This window comes from Fundulus heteroclitus, chromosome 18 (genome assembly GCF_011125445.2).
Source record: "Fundulus heteroclitus isolate FHET01 chromosome 18, MU-UCD_Fhet_4.1, whole genome shotgun sequence".
In the NCBI taxonomy this organism is placed as follows: domain Eukaryota; kingdom Metazoa; phylum Chordata; class Actinopteri; order Cyprinodontiformes; family Fundulidae; genus Fundulus; species Fundulus heteroclitus.
The window spans coordinates 16,818,947-16,840,075 of record NC_046378.1 but is presented as its reverse complement, the minus strand read 5'-3'; the positions used below and the strand labels follow the sequence as shown (position 1 = coordinate 16,840,075).

Here is a 21,129-nt window from a genome sequence, read left to right as displayed (position 1 = left end):
TAGATGGACAGAATAACGGTATTTGGTTAAAAGTCACGCAATCGGTTCAAATATTGCTGTTGGTGATCAAAGGATGGATGAAAAACAAAACATCTTCATCATTTTTGACAAATTTATTAGTGAATTCCATAAAGGTTGTCTCTGGAAGAAAATTCTCAGGCTGCACACATTTGCAAAAGTATTTTAAGATTCATATAAAAACAAGAAAATACTTTTCAAATAGCTATTTAAATGTATGTAGCTCATAAATGGTTTGCTAGATCAGCATATTGCCCCATCTTTCATCATTCTGAAATGCAATCTACCAACAAAACACACAAAACTATAAATTAGCCATGTGAACATTATCAACAGCAAGATAGAACGTAAATAGATGAATGCATGCTAGCATATGCTTGTTGTAAGGAGAATGTTTAGTAATCCAGATAATGTTCCCTCATCACCTAATTTTATACTTTTGCTTCCTGCAAGATGTTGTATATTTGTATACTACAGGGTGGAATTAGGGATTAGGAGAGCCCAGTCATGACCAATAAAATGAGCTATGAAAGCAATCATCACAAAACCAGCTGAATGTTGGAGATAAGCAGAAGTAGCATAAAGTGCTTGTAGTCAATATGTTAGTCCAGATTCCCACATTGCTCTTGATGCGTATCATGAAGCTCTGTGACATAAATGTTATTCACATATCTGTACGATTATAGCTGCAGTGTCTGTCGAGCAAAGTGTATAATAAAAAAATATGCCCCACATAATAGATTTCATAGCTGGTGTGGCTTTATTCTTCTTTCCCATGCTCTGCTTATCTTTATGACATGGCAATATTTCCCTTTATACAGCTGAAACCATATATTTACATACACCATATAAACAAACCAAAAAACATTTTATTCTTACTTTTTAGGATTAAATAGGACTATAGTTTCCTGATATGTTTTGTTAAATGCCAGAATAAAGAGGTAATAATTATTATATTTTATTTTATTACTTTAAGTTTATACACACCAAGTTGTATGTACCTTTAAACAATATAGGGAAGCACAATAGACAATATGTCATATGTTTGTAAGCCTCAAACAGGTCAATTCCCACCATTCTGCTATGGATGCATCTTAAGACAAAACCTCAAAAACTCTGTTTCCTTATGTGCCATTGCGGAAAAAACTAATTAAATTAGCCAAGATACCAGGAAGAGAATTGGGCACCACAAGGCTTGCTCAGCCAGTACATGTTCCAGATACCTGAAGGTGCCACATTTGTCATTTCAGACAAGAAATATGCAAGTATAAACAGCATGAGTATATCCAGCTGTTCAAGAAATTGGTGGGTTCTGTGTTCCAGAGATGAATGTGGTAAAATAAAGTGAACAGCCACTGAGAGACAGAGACGCCATCACTTCTAAAGCAACATGAAAAGCAAGATTGTAAAGAGTTTTGTTCTAGGAGAAATGTTCTGGTATGATTAAGTATGATAATGTAATTTATACAATAACCAACACCCATATATCTGGAGGGAAAAGGGTGAAGACTGCTGTGATACACAAAATAGATGGCAATAAAGCGACATCTCAAAACTTCAGCCAGGAACTTAAAGCTTGGATTCCAATGGGTTATAATGTAAAATGTCCCTAAGCGTGCGGCCAAGTTAGTTACAAAGGACAAAAAAGAAAATCTACTGGAGTTGCCATCATAATGCACTGATCTCAACGTTTTTTTGGGTGTAGAGAAAACATGACTCACATACACCAGTTCTGTCAGATGAAATGAACCAAAAGTTTAGCAAACTATTATGAGACAGGAGAAACTGTTATGATTAGTTTTGTACAGAACTCAAATGCAGACTCAGACTGTAAAAATAAATAATAATTTATTTTAACAAAAGGCGCTTCCAAAGGGAAGGAAAACAAAGGGGTGCAAGAATCTCCAGTTAAAAATTCATTAATCTCCACGAGGTACTGGAAGCCACGTCCACACCGGCGTACCTCCATAATCCTCTTCACAGTGAAAACTGTGCCGCCATCGACGACCTGGGGGGGGAGGGGGGTCGGCCGGAGGGTTTAAGGGAGAACTGGAGACAGGCTTGAGCAGAGAAACGTGGAACACAGGATGCACTGTAAGGGCTGCGGGCAACTTCAGACGAACAGCTGATCAGTTGATGACCTTCTCCACTTCGTATGGTCCCACGTAGCGAGACGACAGTTTGCGGGACTCAACTTGAAGCGGTAAGTCCCGCAACGATAACCAAACTTTCATACCAGGTGTGTAAAGAGGAGCAGGAATCCTTCACCTGTCCGCACCCAGTCTCATGCAATCACCTGCTTTCATTAGCGATTGACGAGTCTCCTTCCAGACCTCCTGACATCAGGAGATGTTGACCTGGACCAAGGGAACCGCCACTTCCATTTCCTGTTCTGGAAACAGTGGAGGCTGATAGCCAAACATCACGAGAAACAGGGACCTTCCCATCGCAGAGCTGGGAAGAGAGTTGCAGGCATATTCGACCCATGGCAGGTGAGACGAGGATTTTTTGCAGACACGCAGCGTAGAGCCGCTTCCAAGCTTTGGTTAGCTCTTTCCGTCTGGCTGTTACTCTGAGGATGGTAACCAGACGTCAGACTAACAGAAGCCCCCACCGAGTGACAAAAAGCTTTCCAAACCATGGATGAAAACTGGGGTCCTGATCTGACACGATGTCCACCGGTAATTCATGAATACAGAAGACATGCTGCACCATCAGATCTGTGGTCTCCGTAGCCGAAGGCAGCTTCTCGAGGGTGACAAAGTGAACTGGTTTAGAAAAATGATCGACAATCGTTAAAACAACAGTTTTACCTGCTGAGCACGGAAGTCCAGTCATGAAGTCCAACGCGATGTGGGACCAAGGCCTGCTGGGGACCAGGAGAGGGTGCAGAAGACCTATGGTAGGGCAATGTGATGCCTTGCCCCTGGCACACACTGAACAGGCCGAAATGTAGGTCTTTGTGTCGGGTGATAGGGAAAGCCACCAGAAGCGTTGACGGATGAATGACAGAGTTCTCGAAAATCCAGGATGGCAGGTAAGCTTAGAGTCATGACCCCACTGCAGAACTCGGAAACGTAAATCCACAGGGATGAACAGGCAGCCCTCCGGAACTCCATCAGGGTCTGTCTGGTTGGCAAGGGTAGCCTTAGCTGCAGTTTCCACAATCCATGTGGCAACACCAGTAATACATGATGTAGGAGCAACGGTGCCAACCTCAGTAGCAACCTCCTCTGACTGGAACTGGCGGGACAGGGAGTCAGGTTTAGTATTCTTTGATCCAGGTCTGTAAGTAAGTGTAAAGTTAAATCTTCCCTAAAACAGGGACCACCTAGCCTGACGAGAGTTAAGTCTCTTAGCGGTTCTCAGGTAAGACAGATTCTTATGGTCGATGAACACAACAAAAGGCTCCACAGTACCTTCCAGCCAGTGCCTCCATTCTTGAAGTGCCATTACCACAGCCAAAAGTCCTCGGTCCCCTATGTCATAATTTCTCTCCACGGTAGTGAGCCACCTGGAAAAAAGGCACATGGATGTAATTTACCTTCTCTGGATGTCCGTTGAGAGAGTACAGCACCCATACCAGAATCTGATGCATCAACCTCCACCAGAAATGGAGCCTCGATCTGGATGTGTCAAATGGGTGCTGAGGAGAACAGAGTCTTGAGTCTAGAGAATGCTTCATCCGCCTGTTGACTCCAAGTAAAAGGCTTGGGAGGTGAAGTGAGAGTAGTCAAAGGTGCGGCCACCTTACTATAGTCTCGAATAAATCAACGATAGAAATTAGCAAACCCTAGAAAACGTTGAAGCTATTTTCTGGAGTTAGAAACAGGCCACTCAGTCACCGCTTGGATTTTGCTGTCATCAGGTTTTAGCTGTCCCTTCTGGACAACATAACCCATTAATTTAATTGATGACATGTGAAACTCACATTGTTCAGCTTTCTGTCATGTTGGGATCCAATCTCTTAACCCACATGCAGAACAACCACAGGAGAACAGGAATCAGTTAAGAGGATTTATTTATGGTCAAAATTTACAAGCAGATATTGTATTTTCTGGAGTCTGGTTCACGGGCTCGTCCTGGTCTCACTAGGGAAAACAGCAGAGGGAGATGGTGAGTTTAAGGGACATGGGAAACTGGAGAACCGTGAGAGAAGAAGGTCTTACTTCTGCTGAGGTGTGGTTTGAGCCAGAGGGGAGTAAATGGTTGTGGTTCCAGGGTCTTGATCCTTAGATGATGTCCAGACAGAGTTGGAGGGCGGACAGGTAAGCTGAAGCTCGGAGAAGATAAGAGGAGCAGTCGACGGCCAACTGGAGAATCCGGAAATGATTTGGTAATCCAACAGTGGAGATGAAAAAAGTCTCAGGCATCCAGTGGGTATTATCCACGGCGTCACAAGGGGAACATCTGGGAACAGACAACAGGTGAATCACAAAAAAGCAAATCTTTAGAGAGAAAACCATAGAGAACAAATCTCAGGAAGGCTCAGATGTACCAATACTGGCAAACACTCAGGCGCTGAAGTGCTGGCCGTCTGCTCCTCTTATGCTCCAGGAAGATGAGGTGATGAGCATCAGGTGTGTCAGAAAAACGGCACGTCCTTTCCAGGTGCCGCTCCCTGCTGCCCTCTGGTGGACGAAAACAGGGACTAAAATCCCTGGAACCCAACACTTTCACGTATAGTTTGTTCTCCAAAAGCCTCACATGTTCCTCCATGTGAGAAAATCAGGATGTCATCCAAGTAGACAAAGATAAACTGGTTAAGCATATCTCTCAAAACGTTGTTAACTAGTGCCTGAAAAACAGCAGGAGCATTACTATTCAAAGTGACCTAGGGGAGGAACTGATTCAAGACATACTGTAAAGGTTGAAGTCAGTTCTACCAAACATTAAAGAAATGTATGTACACTCAGGATTTGAGGAAAGGTCCGTAACAGGCAGGCAGAGACAGGAAGACAAATGTGTGGGACAGGCTTGAGATCAGGATCATGAGAACAGACCAGGTCGTGTCCAGGAAACAGAAGGTAGCGTAGATGTCCATCAAGGGCTTAGCAAGGTAGGAAAATCCAGGGAAATGTGCTTGTGGTTTTGAGCAAGAGGCAAGGTACACCTTGGACAGGTTGCCAGTCCATCACAGAGCAACATGGAGACAAGCAGGACAACCAACCATGTCCAGAGAGAGAGAGAGTAAGACCAACAAACCTAACAGCCACATTTGAACTGTGGGAGGATGCCAGAGTACCCGGAGAGAAAACACGCATGCACAGGGAGAACATGTAAACTCTATACAGAAAGACCCCAGGCAAGGATCCAAACCCAGGACATTCTTGCTGCAAGGCAACTGTGCTACTAAACCTACGGATTGTTTTATCAAACTATGGATAAAACAATGAAGAGGGTTTTTTTTTTTGTAAATAAAAACTGTTCAGTAAAGAGCGAACATGATTTAAATAAAATCTCATAACACCTACACTGGAGCACACTCAACATTTATTCACTACTCTGGCAATATTGTGTAAAAAGCATCAACATAAACTCGTCTTTCAGTGCAGCAGCACAGCAAAATTTGAAAGAAATCTGACCTTTAGTGTGACTGCATTTACTATTAATTTTAACTATTATGTTAAGAAATATTTTTTAACAAATTCACAGATTTAACAATTATCAAGGCTCCTAATATTTTATGAATGTATTTCTTTTTTCTTCTTTTTTTTTACACCAATCACAGTGTCAAGGAACTTTTAATTTATCCATGACTTCCTGTTTCTTCTGGATACAAATATGGCTCAACATAGAGATCCCATTGTCTTAGCCAAGTTCTCCTTGCCAACACCTGATCTTTATATTCTTTCATGAATTCTTTATCAGATTTAAGTCTGTGCTTAGATATGTTGACTCAAAAAAATTGTCTTTTTCCAGTCAAAAGAGACATGTTGGTCAAATTAAAAGATTACTTTAAACCCAAATCTGATTTTGGTCTTAACTGTATATCCAGCTGGCATTTACATATCCTGAGGGGAACGGCAAATATATGAATGCAAAGTGTTTACAAACACTCAGACAGAAGCAGACAAATCCCATAATCTGTGGATATAGACTGTCAGGCACTGTGGTCCAATATAGAAATTCCATAGGGAAGATCAAGCATTTGCTGGGAATAATGTTTAAATGTTGTAACAATGTGGATGTGCAGTGGCTCTCTGACCATCAGTTCCTTTGCTTTTTCTGACAGAACCACCACCTTCATCTACTGTTTTAACTGATTTTTATCAAAAGCACAGTGTCCAATCTTTTTCATACATTTTACATTGATTGATTTAGTTTAAAATAATTTGGAATTCCAAAGTGATAAAAGAACAATTGTGATACTTAAAGTTATCTTATATTTAGTTCATCAAACAACTGCAAAACATGATAAATGACAGTGTTCATATTCAAGAGTCAATCAATGGAAGGAAAATAAACCATAAGCTGTTGACAAAATCAATCCAAATAAATGCTGAATAATTCCTTATTATAAATAAAATGTGTTATAGTGTAATTGTTTCCTATAAAATGCAATATTTCCTTAGGGAAGCTTTCTGGGCTTCTAACTGAATTTATTTACAAATCTGCTCTTGATATGTTATGTGTTGTTTGTAGCATTTATTGCAGCTGTCAGATACACTGTCTTTGAGCTGATAAGACAGACTTTTCAATACTGCATTTGCTTCTGCTCTATTGTTGTCTTCCCAGATTGTGGATATGGCAATTTATTTTCTCTGGAATGGCAAATTAATTATGAATCAAATTAGTTATGAAAGTTGAGACAAGTCTGCATTCCTTACTAACAAATAAGGTGTATTTGACATGTTAGACAGACAGTAATAGCATAATGAAGGCGGTGCCATTCTTTTCTCCCCTTTTTTCGAATGCCATTTGTGATCTGACAGGTTTGATATGCATACAATTTATTTTTAATAATTGACAATCAAAGCATGAAGGGGCTTATTATGAGTTGCAGATAGTAAACAAAATTATTTGGCGAAGCAGAAATGCATATTTTTTGAAAACTAAACAGTGTAACTTCTTAAAAGTTCAGTTTAATTTTTAACTCAGTGTAATGTATGTAATGTATTGCTGTTTTGTAACCAATGTGAACATATTTGGCTGAAAATTCAAAGTAAATTAGTCAAACGTAAAACAAATTACATTAATTTCCAGTAAATTAAGCTGTAACTCAATTCAGCATCGTCAGAAGCCCCAGCCCCCAGTACTGGGGGAGGATCATAACTTTTCATCAATTACAAACTGTTAAAATAATTGCTTACATAAGTTTGACATTTCTGTGGATTCCACACCTGTCTATGTCTAAATGGATTTTTTTAAATGCTAAAGAAAATGTTATCAGATTTAAGCATGTTATGTTGAGCTCAAATTCAGTAGAACACCTGAAAACGTGATTGATATAGCTCAGTTTATTGTAATGAAATCTAATGGACTTTCACACAATGGAGTTTCACATAATGGGATACAATAAAAATTATCAGATTTTTACCTAGTTCTGAATCTAAAATGTACAAAAACTTGGATTTTTGTACATTTTTGTAATTATTTTCTGAATTATTTTATCAGTTTCTGTCATCACTGCAGAAATTCTGGGTCCCTTTTTCTGTGGGATGTCGCTTAATTTAGTTGAGGATTGCACTGATTTGTTCTCTTAAGCCACAACATTTCACTAAGTCTGAGGTCTGGACTTTGACTGGGCTATTATACTTGATTGATTAATCCTTTTTCTTTTTCCGCCACTTGGGTGCTGATTTACAGCTGTGTTTGAGACATCATTCCTGCTGATGTTCCAGTTTCTACTAAGCTCTAGCTGTTGGACAGATGGCCTCACATTAGACTATACAGGGGAGTTCATGGTCAACTCAGTGTGTGCAAGGTGCCCAGGTCCTGTGGCTGCAGTGTATTTATTTTATTTTACTTTTTGCACTTGCATATTTTTTCAAATAATTTTAGATGTTAAACAGTAGATTGTTTTTACAACATACTAATAACTAAAAATATGGACTTTAAAGAAGGTGCACTCAGGCAAACACTGACTCTGGTAAATGCCCAAATATGTTTTGATTAAATGCTGAGCTGTAAAGGTAAAAAGATGTAAAACAAAAATTAACATAGCACTGCCTGCGTGTCAATGAATATATATCCTGAGCAACTGAAATATTTCTTGTCTCATGTGGATGGGGAGAATCTGCTTGTGGGTTCTCATCACACATTCCTCACATCAGAAATCATCCAAGTCGGGGCTCATCTTGCATTTCCCTCAAACACGCTGACACTGTTTGATGGACAGCCAAGTTGTCAGATGACTATCAGCGAGGTCAATCGTCCCATCAGCCTTTTTTCTGTGGAGATAAATGATCAGCAGGGTTTAATATTACTTGTTGGCGGGCTGGAGGTAAAACGAAGCTGAGATGTGGCGCTGCCTCACCGCAGGTCTGATGAGCATTGGCAGCAGTTGTGAGGCCAGTTAGCTTCGGGGTGTCTCGCTGTTTTTGAGGAGGCATATATCCGCCCTTTCACAAAATGGAAGTGATGAGTGATTTCACCTCCAGGTGTCTGATAATGTGCCTTTGGAAAAGAAAATGCTGTGTAGAAAACTTAGAAAAAGAATGGCAAGTCTTTTCCAACAGTTACAGAATAATGGAACGTTTCTCACTCGTCTTTAAAACAACCTGAAGATGTTTGGGAACTAATGCCAAAAGGAAACATTTCCCAAAGCCATCATCAATTGAAAGGGACAGTTGGACTTTTTTTGAAGTGTTTTTTTTTTTTTTATGGTGTGAGCTTTGAGTACCTACCTGCAGTGTGATAACTTGAAAGGATCTCAGTTGGAGATCAAGAAGAAATTTGGACCAAAAAGTCAAGCCACCAGCTAATCAATGGGGTCAGTCCTAACACAGCTTTCTTACATCTTTAAACAAGTCATCGCAAAACCTGTGCACCAGTTACGCAAACGCCACTATACAGCCCTACCATATAATTTGCTCAGTTATGATTAACATCTTCCGTTGTGCCATATGTTTCATATGGAATATTCATCCATCCATTTTCCAAACCGCTTAATCCCTCATGGGGTCGCGGGGGGTTGCTGGTGCCTATCTCCAGCGTTCACCGGGCGAGAGGCGGGGTACCATATGGAATATTATTGGAATATAATTGTAAATAATAAACTTGAAAGTAAATAAAGTATTGTTGAGAAAATATCTTAGTCAGGCAGTGAGGTATGTCTTCTCTCTGTTGCTGGGTAGAATAACACATGAAGTTTTTATTGCATGAGGGGGTAGGTCAGAAAAGGACAGTTTCTTTTTCTGTCTCCATATTTAATTCCTAATAAATTAAATATGCATATTACAATGTTTTGCCTCTAATCAACGTATTCCTCATTTACTGCCAAATCTGGAACCGGGGTAAGATGGGCCTTCAAATAGATATGCAGGAGCAAGCCGTGTACTTATATCTAACAGTATCTGCTGCTAAATTGGTATCCAGTGGTATTGGGAGATTGCACCTGGACTGTTTCTGTCCTCTAGGTAGGGCCAGTCTTCACAATCTGAACTCACTGGCTTTTACCTTCAGTTGCCACACCTGTTTCCTATCATCATCACCTTGCTACATACGGTCACTCCAGAAATCAGCTCAATGCCAGACTGCTAAAGTCACCTTGGTGAACATTTGGCACATCAAGTATTTGAATATTATTTTAAAAAATAGATCATTTGAGAGCTTGCCTGTATTTCTTCTCTGTGGTTTTCTCCTAGTCTTTGGCAGTCCACCTCATCCTACCTGCACTGGATTGTTAACTGGTTAACCAAGTGGCTACATCTTCCTGCCTACCCATCCTCCTCTACTGCTTTGTATAATTTCCTATAGACCTCTTGGACATCTGCAAAACCCTCCCCCCTCCCCTCCACACACACCACACACACACACACACACACACACACACACACACACACACACACACACACACACACACCTCATCATCTTCAAAGAGACAGACCAGTAAGTCTGCTTTCCTCTCCTCCCCAGAATCCTACCAGTGCCATTGTCCGTGAACAACACACCACCCCCTTCCTGTAAAAGAGTACAACCTTAAAACTGTTCTGCTTGCATCTCTTGGTCTGCACCTGGAGTCTGTTTTTTTTTTTTACCTTTCATTGTGAGAGCATTAAAGGGTTAACGTTTTATTTCTTCAGAGGGATGCTTTGTAGTGGAATTGTTTTTAAGAGGATTTTGAGCAGTTTTTTTTTTTTTTTGCCTAGAGTTGAAACTCTTTCTTTATTTTGTATAAATAACAATATATTTCTCAGAGCCTAAAGGTAGGGGCTGCTCACAGCAAGACCAAGAGCTTTTTGTCATCTTGAAACAACTCCGATCTCTAAACTGTTAAGGTAGTTCATACAAAAAGCAGTGTATGAATTTTTAAACCACTGCTATTTTTGGATATGAGGGGTATTTATTTTAAAATAAGAATCAGCATCCATCATGTTTGTGAAACAAGAAATTTGACTTGAGTCCCACTTTGCTCTCAAGACACTTTAAGTATATAAAATATTTAAATGTATTTTATATATGCTTTTTCAAACAGGAAGACGTGGTTGGATCAGTGCAAAATCTATAGTGATTTACACTGAAGACCATGTAGGGATTTAACAATAATGTAGCACTTATGGAAAAAACAAATGTTTTCTGTGTAAATCGAAGAATTGCATGACAAGACAAACCTAACTAAACGTTAAGGTATTTGCAGAGGGTGCTGTGACATTTTGAGATCCTAGCAAATTGGCTTTAGTGTCAAAACCTGATCAGGCTAGCTGTTAAAATTTTATTACACATTCTAATCTTGCCAGTTGCCACATTTAGTTGCACCTAGAATCATTCAACCCCCACTGCGAATTTGACACATTTCTAAATGACTCAAGTGTTTGCAGTAAAGAAATTACTCAATAACATTTGAAATGGTTAAAACTAAGGGTTTTACTCATAGCATCAACTCTTTCAGTGAATACTGAATTCTTTCTATCTTTTTTTGACAAATTTGCTCTGGTCTTAGGTTAACCTAATGTAACTAGTCAATGTTTTTTTTGTTGTTGTATATGTGTTATAATATGTGTCCATTGAGATGAAGGGTGTAACATTTGTGTGCATCAAGATTGAGTTAGGGATGTCACCATGTTGTTTCCTCCCCTCAAGCGGTCAAATAATTATTATATGAATTGGTAGGAATTTGAACAGACTATATTCCAATTTTAGCTCCTCACATGCTGAGGTGAACAGATCTTCATCAGGTCAGACAGAGCATCGTAAAAGCATTGTATCAAATGAAAGTTTTTCATCGTGTCATTGTTGTTTCATTTGAGTAGTACTGCCGTAAATTCCATTGCAGTGCCTCTTATGTGCAGTAATGAATGTCTAAATTATGACCCTGGTGCCAGGGAATGTTGTAGAAAATCTGGAAGTGTCTCCTGACAACACTGAGACGCAAAGCAAATATGCATAATGTGGTTGCAAAATAATACCTAATACCTAATCTGTATTTTACAAAATAAAGATGCCACGATAGTTATCCAATAAAGGTAGGAGTTCACTTGCTCATAGCCTCCTTACAGAAATTCCTCTTTGAAAATCTGAGCTATTCCTTTATGGCATATTCTAATATGTTGTCACAAGACTGACGGTAACCATAAATGTGATTCCCATCTTCAGTAGGCGTACACATTCCAGTTTGCAAATGATGCATTTCCGGTCTGATGTCCAGTATTGTAAGACTTCCTTAAACTATGTTGTGGGTTGAAGAGGACACATGCCCTAGTAGTGCCTTAGTGGCTAAAATCTGCTTGTAGCAGCATTTCATACCAAGACCTGACATAAAATGGAAAAAGAGAAACCGCAGGTGTTTTTTCTATGGATATAATCGTATTACCTTCATTTTAGTCCTAGCAAGATAGGCAATAAGAGTGGCTCCTAGAAAATAATCTGATGAAAGGTTGATTTTATAAAGTGTGACAAGTAAAAAAGAGAGCTTGGCATATTTTTTAGAGAACCTACAGTTTCAAGTTACCTCTGCATTTTGCAACATCTTCCAACTATTATTTAACTTCATAGGTTAACTTTTTAGCCAAAACGAGTATTTCGAAAATTCTGCTCAACTTGACCCTCTGGTGCTGCATCACGTGTCACATTGAGTTAAAGCCTTGATAAGTGTTGCAGTGTTAGTTTCAGCTTCTTTCAGCTTCTGAGCCCCCCGCAGATGCTCAAACGAAAGGCTTACAACGCGGTGAGGTTCTGAGGGTGCTTTAAACCTCCCAGTATACTAATGCTTTATTTGACCAACTTTGTGATTACATCTTTGATTTATGAGTGTTTTAAAGAATGGCTGTAATTTCCTAAAAAACCCTTCTTGTAAAAGAGGAAGATAAAGGCGATGAAGAAAGATTACCAAAGAGAGGGAAATAAAAAAAGGAGAAGGGCACATATGAAAAAGAAAAAAAAATGAATCAGATCAGTGGGGGACCAAAGATAATTTTGTGCATTGCTGACAGCATAAGGCTCCGATTCTGATTAAAAAAAAAGGAACACTTTCAAATCAGATATGTTTCCTATCTCTACCCTCACCATGCACATCCCCTCACGTCTCTGTGTTCATTTATCTCCAAATCTGCTGTTTTTCTTTTTTATAAAACATCCCACACAGATTGTTTCTTATCCACTCTTTCTCTGTGTCTCTGATCTTATTTGATTTTTCCTTCAATCTGCTTTTTACTCTTTTTCCCCTCCTCCTTGCCTTCTTGTCTGAGTGTCCATCTCTTCTGTGTTGCCTTTTATCTTCAGTTTTCTGCTCCCCTTCCTGTCACCATTGCTATTTTTGGCTACTGTATACAACTTTGGTGCCCTTGGGTTTCTTTAAAACTTACTTTTCTAATTTGTTACCATGTCCCTTTTCTTTTGCCATCTCTCCTGCTTTCTGGTTTTCCCTCCCCATTTTACTCTTTGAAATATATTACTGCCCTCTAGTGCTGGAAAAATTAACAACAGCAAAAATATTCTGAGTTTAAGTAGAAACGGGGTTAGGTTATGTACTATTTGTATTTACATAGACTGGGTTTTAAAATTCTCTCTGAATTTACTATACCACAACCAACAAAAATGGTCGTCAGTCCAAAAACTTTAATTATTTTAATTTAGAACCAGCAATGTCAGGACTTTGTTGTGGACATACTGATGCTGTCTCATTTAACATGGCCTTGTAAAAAAGTATGTTGACCTTTTCAAATTCTTATAGCATAATTCTGAACTGAAAGGAAAATTATATATATATATATATATATATATATATATATATATATATATATATATATATAGAATAAAAACTGCTCTTTCACCTACCCCTCATACTTCTGAGCAGGGTGGGTGGCTCTCCATTTCTGAAGCTTGGGTCCTCTACCAGAGGCCTGGGAGTTTGAGGGTTCTTCTTAGGACCTTAGCTGTTCCTAAGATTGCTCTCTTCTGGACTGGAATGTCTGATGTTTCTCCAGGTATCTGTTGGAGCCATTTCTCCAGAGTGGGGTTACTGCCACGAGTGCTCTGAGTGATATATATGTGTGTGTATATAGAAGGACAGATAGATGTATTTATTTTTTTACAACTAAAAGTCTGAAAAGTTTGGCTTGCATTGCCTTTCAGTCTCATGTACTCTGTGACCTCTAGTTACATAATTGGTAAATGTCCAGTTTGTAGTTTGATACAGTCAACATGTGGGACACAAAACAAATGTTAAAGAAGGAGGTCTAGGCAGATGACACCAAAATTAAACCTCCTGGTCAACGCTGTGTGTAGCAGAAAGCAAACACAGTTGATCATTCTGAATGCATCATCTCCACCGTGAAGCATGGCTGTGGCAGTTTCGTCTTGAGGAGATGTGATTGTTTTTGAGGGAAGAATTGGATGGGAAGATCAACAGAGGTAGACACAAGACAATCCTGGAAGATAACCTGTTAGAGGCTAAGACCCTTCAGATCAGGATGGAGGTTCACCTTCCAGCTGAACAACAATTAACATACAGGCAGGACCTCAAAAGGAATGGTTTAGATTAAAGACAAGTCTAGACGAATCTAAATAAAGTACTGTAGCAAAACTTGAAAACTGGTATTGACAGATGTTCTGGACCCGATCTTGACTCAGCTCGAGCTACTTTGCAAGCAAGAATGGATATAAATTTTAGCTTCTGGCTGAAGATCGAGAGCTTTCAAAGGACTCCCAGTAAAATTGTGCACTGCTTTGTGTTTGCCCATCTCATAAAATCCCAATAAATCACAATGATTCTGTGGTTAGAACCTGACAACCACAAACCACGGAAATCCACTGACACTAACATCCATTTTCTCTTTTTTTTTTTTTTTTTAACTACGCGTGTTAGCTTGACGTGAATTTTTATAGCCAACAACAAATTGGTATGGGAAAGGCAAGCTCCGAATAACAGTGGATCACTCAATCATCTGAAACTGCATGCAAACGTTTTATTATTCAACAATTATTCCTTGGCTGCACCCAGTTCTACACATCTGTTTCCATACCTGAAAAAAACAACATGATGGATGTGATTTTGTGATAAATCTGCCAGCCAAACTTCTTAATCATTCCAGTTTTGTTTTTTGTCTTTTTCCTCCAGGCATGTCTTGACGCTGTTGAATGAAATCATGTCTGAACACTCAGTTCTGGCCAACCCATGCAGCCACACTGTTGTACATTTTGTCAAAACAGCAATCCTGTTGGATTTACAGAACACTTGTGCAACACCTCAACATTCCCTGTTGTATTTTTTTATTATTTAAGCTAAAGAACTGTTACACTTAGCAATTTCTGATTCTGTTCAATCGAATCTGCACCTACTTAGGATAATATGAATTTGCAAAACATCCTGTATCATCTGAGCAAAATATCAATTTGAATGGCTTCTGGAGTGCTGATGTAGTAACTAATGAAACAGAAAGACTTCAGAGGAGAGCACTCGAGGATGAATTTGGTCAAATTTATGAGCTCTCTTAATCTGACTGAAGCAGGAAGATTATTCCACTACAGGAGAGGTTTCGGGTGTATTGATGGCCTGACTGGTGGGGGAAATGTGGAATCAAGGGAGAGAAACGTGAAGAGGGTGGGCTCATTTGTCAGCCTGAAGCTGCAAGAATCAGGGATTTTTAAAGCAGTGGCCGTGAGGACTCACTAGAAGGAGGATATTATAGAGTTGGCCTGAAGGAAGGAACAACTCAGGATAGCACCTCAAGGTCTGGCAGATGACTTTGATAAAGACGACACAAAAATACTTAATGAGAAGAACGCAAGTTCAGATGGTGGGTAAAATATGACAAAGGTCTTGCAGTTTTAGACAAGCATTAGACATGTGCTTTGATATGAGCCATTTTTTTTCTTCCATTCTTAATCTGGTGGTCTAAATTTTTTTTAAGCACCTGTAAGAAAGGAAAGGAAAATAAAACATGGCAAAATAGAAAACAAAATTGATATTTGTTACCTACCAAATGAAAGCGTTCCTATAGAATATTTTCTATTGTTTTTCACATACTAGTATACACTAACCGGCAACTTAATTAGGTACACATAACTTGTTAATACATATATCCATGGAGGGTTAAAGGGGACAACATAAAATAAACATATCATGAAGTAAAAAAATGTGAATAAAACATAAAATAAATAAATGTACCATGAAATAATGAAATGTAAAATCAAATAATGAAATGTAGGATGAAATAAATAAACACACCATCAAATGTCCCATTAAATCATTCAATGTATTATGAAATGTACCATGAAATAATGAAATGGAAAATAAAATAATGAAATGGAAAATGAAATTAACAAATGTACCATTAAATATTCCATTGAATAATTAAATGTACAGTTTCTCCATTTAATACATCACTAAACAATTAAATTTACCATTAAATTATGAATGTGAATTATTATGTGAAATTAAATATTTAAATGTGCCATTAAATAATTAAATATAGCTTTTAAAGTGTAACATTAAATAATTTAATGCAATTTTTGTTAAATAAATTCATTTAAACATACATTTCATTATTTCACTCTGTATTTATTTATTTCACGGTGTCGCGCAGCAGACTCATCATGAAATCATTTAAACTGTTACCTTCACCCATCAAACTCTGGAGTCAAAAGGAGAGTGAAAAAGATGTGTCTTTCAAAGAGATTTAAAATTATTCAAAGTACTGGCAATCCTCACGGTGAGAGGAAGATCACTCCAAAGTTTGGGAGCCACAGAAAAGAGAGCTCTGTGACCTTGGCTCACGAGACGAGTTCTAGGAACATCGAAATGCAGCAGGTTACCTGACCTTTAGAGTTTACTAGGAATGTGCTTGTGTAACAGCTCCAATAAGTAAGAAGATGTCTAACAGTTTAAACCTTTAAAAACCAAAAGGAATATCTTTTAAAAATCATATATGACATCATATATGACATATAGGCACTGCAGAGAGGACAATATGGAGGTAATGTACTCACCTCTTCTCTTACAGGTCTGATGACCTGTAAGAGAGGGCAGTAACTGGACTATAACTGACTGAGAAATTATTACTCTGTCCAATTAATCTCAATTTAACTAGTGGTATTCTGCTGTATTGTCAGAATTTGGGAAAACCAACATGTAAGTTTGTATCCATCCTGGCTTGTATCAGCGGTTCAGGCTTGTGGGGGAGGTGAAATGCTGTAAAAGATATTTTCTTGACACACTTTGTTTGTTTAAATGTCACCGCCTAACCAGAGTATTACTGCTGTCTGGGTTTATACAGCCCAGAGTGTATCTATCTTCTGAAGGCTACATTTTAACCAAGATAATAGACAATGTTTCACAGCTTAAATCATCCCTATTTGGTTGATTTTACTTAATTTTAATGCCATTCACCAGATCAGAACACAATTGTAAAAAGGTGGAATTGGAGATTTACCCCATCGATGGACAGCTGGTGTATCTGCAGCAACTGTGTGATGCCATCATGTCGATATGGACCAAACTCTCTGAAATAAATCTGATTCTATGTTGAATCGATATCATAAAAAACTAAGGCAGTTTTGAAGGCAAAATGGGGTTCAGCCTGGTACAAGCAAGGTGTATCTCATAAACTGGTATGTCTAAACTTTAAAAATGGAAAAATAAATAATCTTCAGTCATAATCACATTATCTTTAAGATTTTCAGAAACAATTTTCAGTTTTTAATTACAGTATGATCATTAGTAGATAAAAAATATTGTTTGTTTTGGCCCAGTTCAGCAGTTTGTTCGCAGCTCTCCTATCTCAGCAGTTTCACTGAAACTTTTTTCATTTCATTTCTTTTGATTAGGACTAAAACAATACCTGCCCCAGTATGCCACTGAGAGGAGCACAGTGTGATCAAAAAGAAAACTATATTTTTTAAACAGTGAACCAAAAAGGGCTTGACTATTTCAGAAAAGTTGTTTTTTTTAACCAGCTGACATGAAAGCAGAATTCAGAGCACATGCTGCCTCTCAGGGTGTCTGGCGTGGAGAGATCAAGGCATTTCAGAGGTTTTAGGCATGTCAGTTTGTTTAAGCTGTGTTTGCATACCAATTAAGGCTCGCAGACTTAGACAGGTGTGAAAAACCTTTTTGGCACCCCAACACACTGCTTTTTCAGTCGCATGTCACATTATGGTGCCTTGTAACATTTCAGTGGATGATAGATCTGTGTGCAGCTTGTGTTACATCACAAACATTTCCCCTAAACGCAAAAAAAAAATATAATAATAACAATAAATTAAAGTCTATGTATCTTCCTAGAAACAAATAGGTTAAAAGCACTAAACAAAGAAAGATAAAACAATATTATTCATTTTTAAATAGATGTACCACATTGCAACACATGAAACACATTGTAATAAAGCTTAGGAAAGGCAGAGTTTACCATTACATTGCATCACCGCTTTAATAAAAAAAAATACCATAAGCTTAAGGGAACTAAGCTTGCCAGTTGCTTTAATTTTAAAAAGAAAGTTTGTCTTTTTATATATATTCTGGTAGTTTAGAGATTATGGGCTCTGGTTGTTGGAAGGGAGAAAAAAGACCTCTAACCCTGGGAACCTCTAAGCATTCCCTCGCTGTTTTTGTACTCTGCAAAAGTTACCAAAATTGTTTTTTGAGCAAATCCTCCTTATGAGAGATTTGACATCTATAATTTCCTTATTGATTTTTTTTAATCTAATACCCATGAAATATTATTCCTTTTCCTTCAGTCCATCATTTAACAAAAGACTGTCATAAGGTTATTTTGAAATCTGTCTCAATGTCAATGTCACAACCATGAATCATTATGATTGCATGTATCAGACCCACATAAAGTAGTTTGTAACAATGATGTGGCAAAAAAAAACACAACTTATTTTTCAAAAATCTGAAAAGGACCATGTGCATATTTCCCCAGACCCCTTCAATACCCATAAATAAAGTTTAGTTCAAGCCACCACCTTCAGGAGTCAGATAAATGGTTCATAAAGTATAAAAATATTGAGAAGAACAGGGAAGAAACCGCATTATAAAGACTATATAACATACCAGACAGGTCAGGGATAAAGCTGTGGGAAAATGTAAAGCAGAGTCTGGTTCCAAAACAGTATTTCAAGTGGAAGGTGTTTCTGTGAAATATTGAATCAGGTGGGCTGAATACATGTACATTGCTTAAGTAAATGTCCATTGAAAAAGAGTGATCTCTTCAACTTTCCAATAATGTACTACTTTGTGTCTATCCATCCTATAAAACCCCAACAAAATACCTTTACATTTACAGTTGCAGTGTGACAAAATGTGGAAAAGCTCAAGGGGTATGAATACGTTTGTAAGGCATTTTTACAAAAGTATCTCTTTTCAGTTATGAAATAGTGATGAAATAATGATGAAATAGGGATTCATCTGGTCAATTTCCTCTAGAACTAGCATGCCTCTTGACTTTAGATGTTCTTGCCTTGGAAGCCAATACATGTATGTTATAAGTCTTATTTTTAGATTTTTCTAACAAAGATGATTACAGCTTATTCTAACAAGGAGGGGGAAAAAAACATAAGACAGGGGTGTCCAACTTTTTTGTTATGTGGCCCAAAATTATGAAGTCAAAAGGACAAAACCACAAATTTAGATTTTTTTTTTCTTGACAAATGTAGGCTATTCCTAGCAAGAAGAACAGAACACAGGTCACTCTTTCTTCAGAAACCCTTGTTGTTTTTAGCAAAGTTTGATAAATTAATGTTTAAAAAAGCAGATTTTGGTGTACCAAAGTCTGCTTTTGAGTGAAAATCACTGGATGGATGTGGTCCTTTTTTGAAGTCAGAAAGTGTAGTTATTAAAATATAAATAGCTACTTTCTGTTGCACCTAACTTTGTAAAAATTATTTAATTTAGCCTAAATTAAAAATAAATGTCTCCATCTCTACCAACCACCTGTTCTGGGGTGGGTGTGGGGAGGGGGGGCACTGATGGCCTCCGGGCCTCAGTTTGGACAACCCTGCCTTAATACCTCTGACAAAACATTATTTTGCCAGTTACAAAAATAAATCCCTCTGGATAAAATATACAGAACTGGATAGTATAAAATGGTTGCTTAAACTCAGTTGAATGTTGGCCAGTAGACAGATGGTTTTTCTTTACAAACTATTGTCAGTTTATTTTGAGAAATAAGCAGAAAAATATAAAGAAGGTGGTTTGAATCATCAAATTGTATTTCCCACTTTTACTTCTGTTCATTTTCTGCTTCTCTGTAAGTAAGCTTTGTCTCATCTGCTCAAATGGATCAGTCACCGGTGACAGTAAACTGACTTTGATCACTTGATTGTCAGGTGTGTCTGTAGCTCCACAACCAAGTTGCTTTGTACGTTGACTTTTTTGCTCATTAGAGCTGATAATCATCCCTTTCCTGACAATTTTGCGAATTTCTCCCAGCATATGCCTAAATCTTTTGGTGCCCAAGTACAAGAATAAAGTGCAGATTTGGCCAAGAGTAGTTCCCAGAGTTATATTTTATGACAGATGTAAGAACTTTGGCAAGACTGTTTTGAAACATCAAGAAGCTCACAGTTTCCACAGCCTCTGAAATTCCTTTCTTACGTCACTACAAATCTACAGTGAAAGTGTCAAACTAACTACAAAAATTTGTTTTTATTAAATGATTTGCTATTAACAGGTACAATCATAATGCTTGTATATGATTAAATCATTTGACTTTGGACATTGGGTGTATATTGCTTGCATTTATTCAGCTTATTTGCTTTATCTATCTTTATTAAACTCACATTCTAGCTCACACCTTTCTGCATCTGAGGAAGATCTGCATCTGAAGACATTATGGAGATGAACTGCTGAGTGTATCCGGCCAGTGTAGCTGAGAAGAGTGACGTTGGTAAAGAATCAATAGCATTTGTAGAGTAAATATTAAATGTTCATAACCTCACTACTGAATCTCAATTTGAAAAATTCTGAAATATCCCACAATCTATATAATGACAAATAGATCAGCTTAAACATTTTAAACATAGTGCTTTGTGTACCTTTTATAAAGTCTCATCCTCTGCTTGAAGTATTTTGAGTCTACATTTATAAAAAGGGGAGATAGGCACCAGCACCACTCCCAGCCCCACAAGGGATAAGCGTGTCAGAAAATGGATGGATTTATAATAAGGAAACACCAAGGGTAGCTGTAATTAGTCCATTCAAGTTTGTGACATCTTAATTTTAAATGACAAATTTTTTAAAGAAATATTATTGTTTACGGTTGATTGTATAGGTTGTCTAAATTTAAATGTATGTACTGTTTGCTGAATACAAATGTTGAGCAGTTTGTTATTAATCTGCAAGGAAGAAACAGGAACTGGCGAGATATCCATTACAGGAGCAATAAGTAATGACACCTAGTGTCTCACCAACCAAGTGAAGGCAAGTGAAGGGGATTCAGTCAACATACCTTTGCAAATTCTCAGTTATCCGGGTCATTGCAACAGCAAACAGGCTTAAATTGGAGGCAA

The 21,129-nt window shown here is 37.9% G+C and overlaps 1 long non-coding RNA gene across 1 annotated transcript; it reads right to left on the bottom strand.

Moving 5' to 3' along the window:
• Positions 1-4,022: 4,022 nt before the first annotated feature.
• On the bottom strand, positions 4,023-4,620 carry LOC118566790. Its single transcript, XR_004933286.1, has 3 exons — positions 4,517-4,620; positions 4,188-4,428; positions 4,023-4,109 (listed from the first exon to the last, which is right to left on the bottom strand). It is a non-coding gene; the product is annotated as an uncharacterized LOC118566790 (long non-coding RNA).
• Between the last annotated feature and the right edge of the window lie 16,509 nt (positions 4,621-21,129).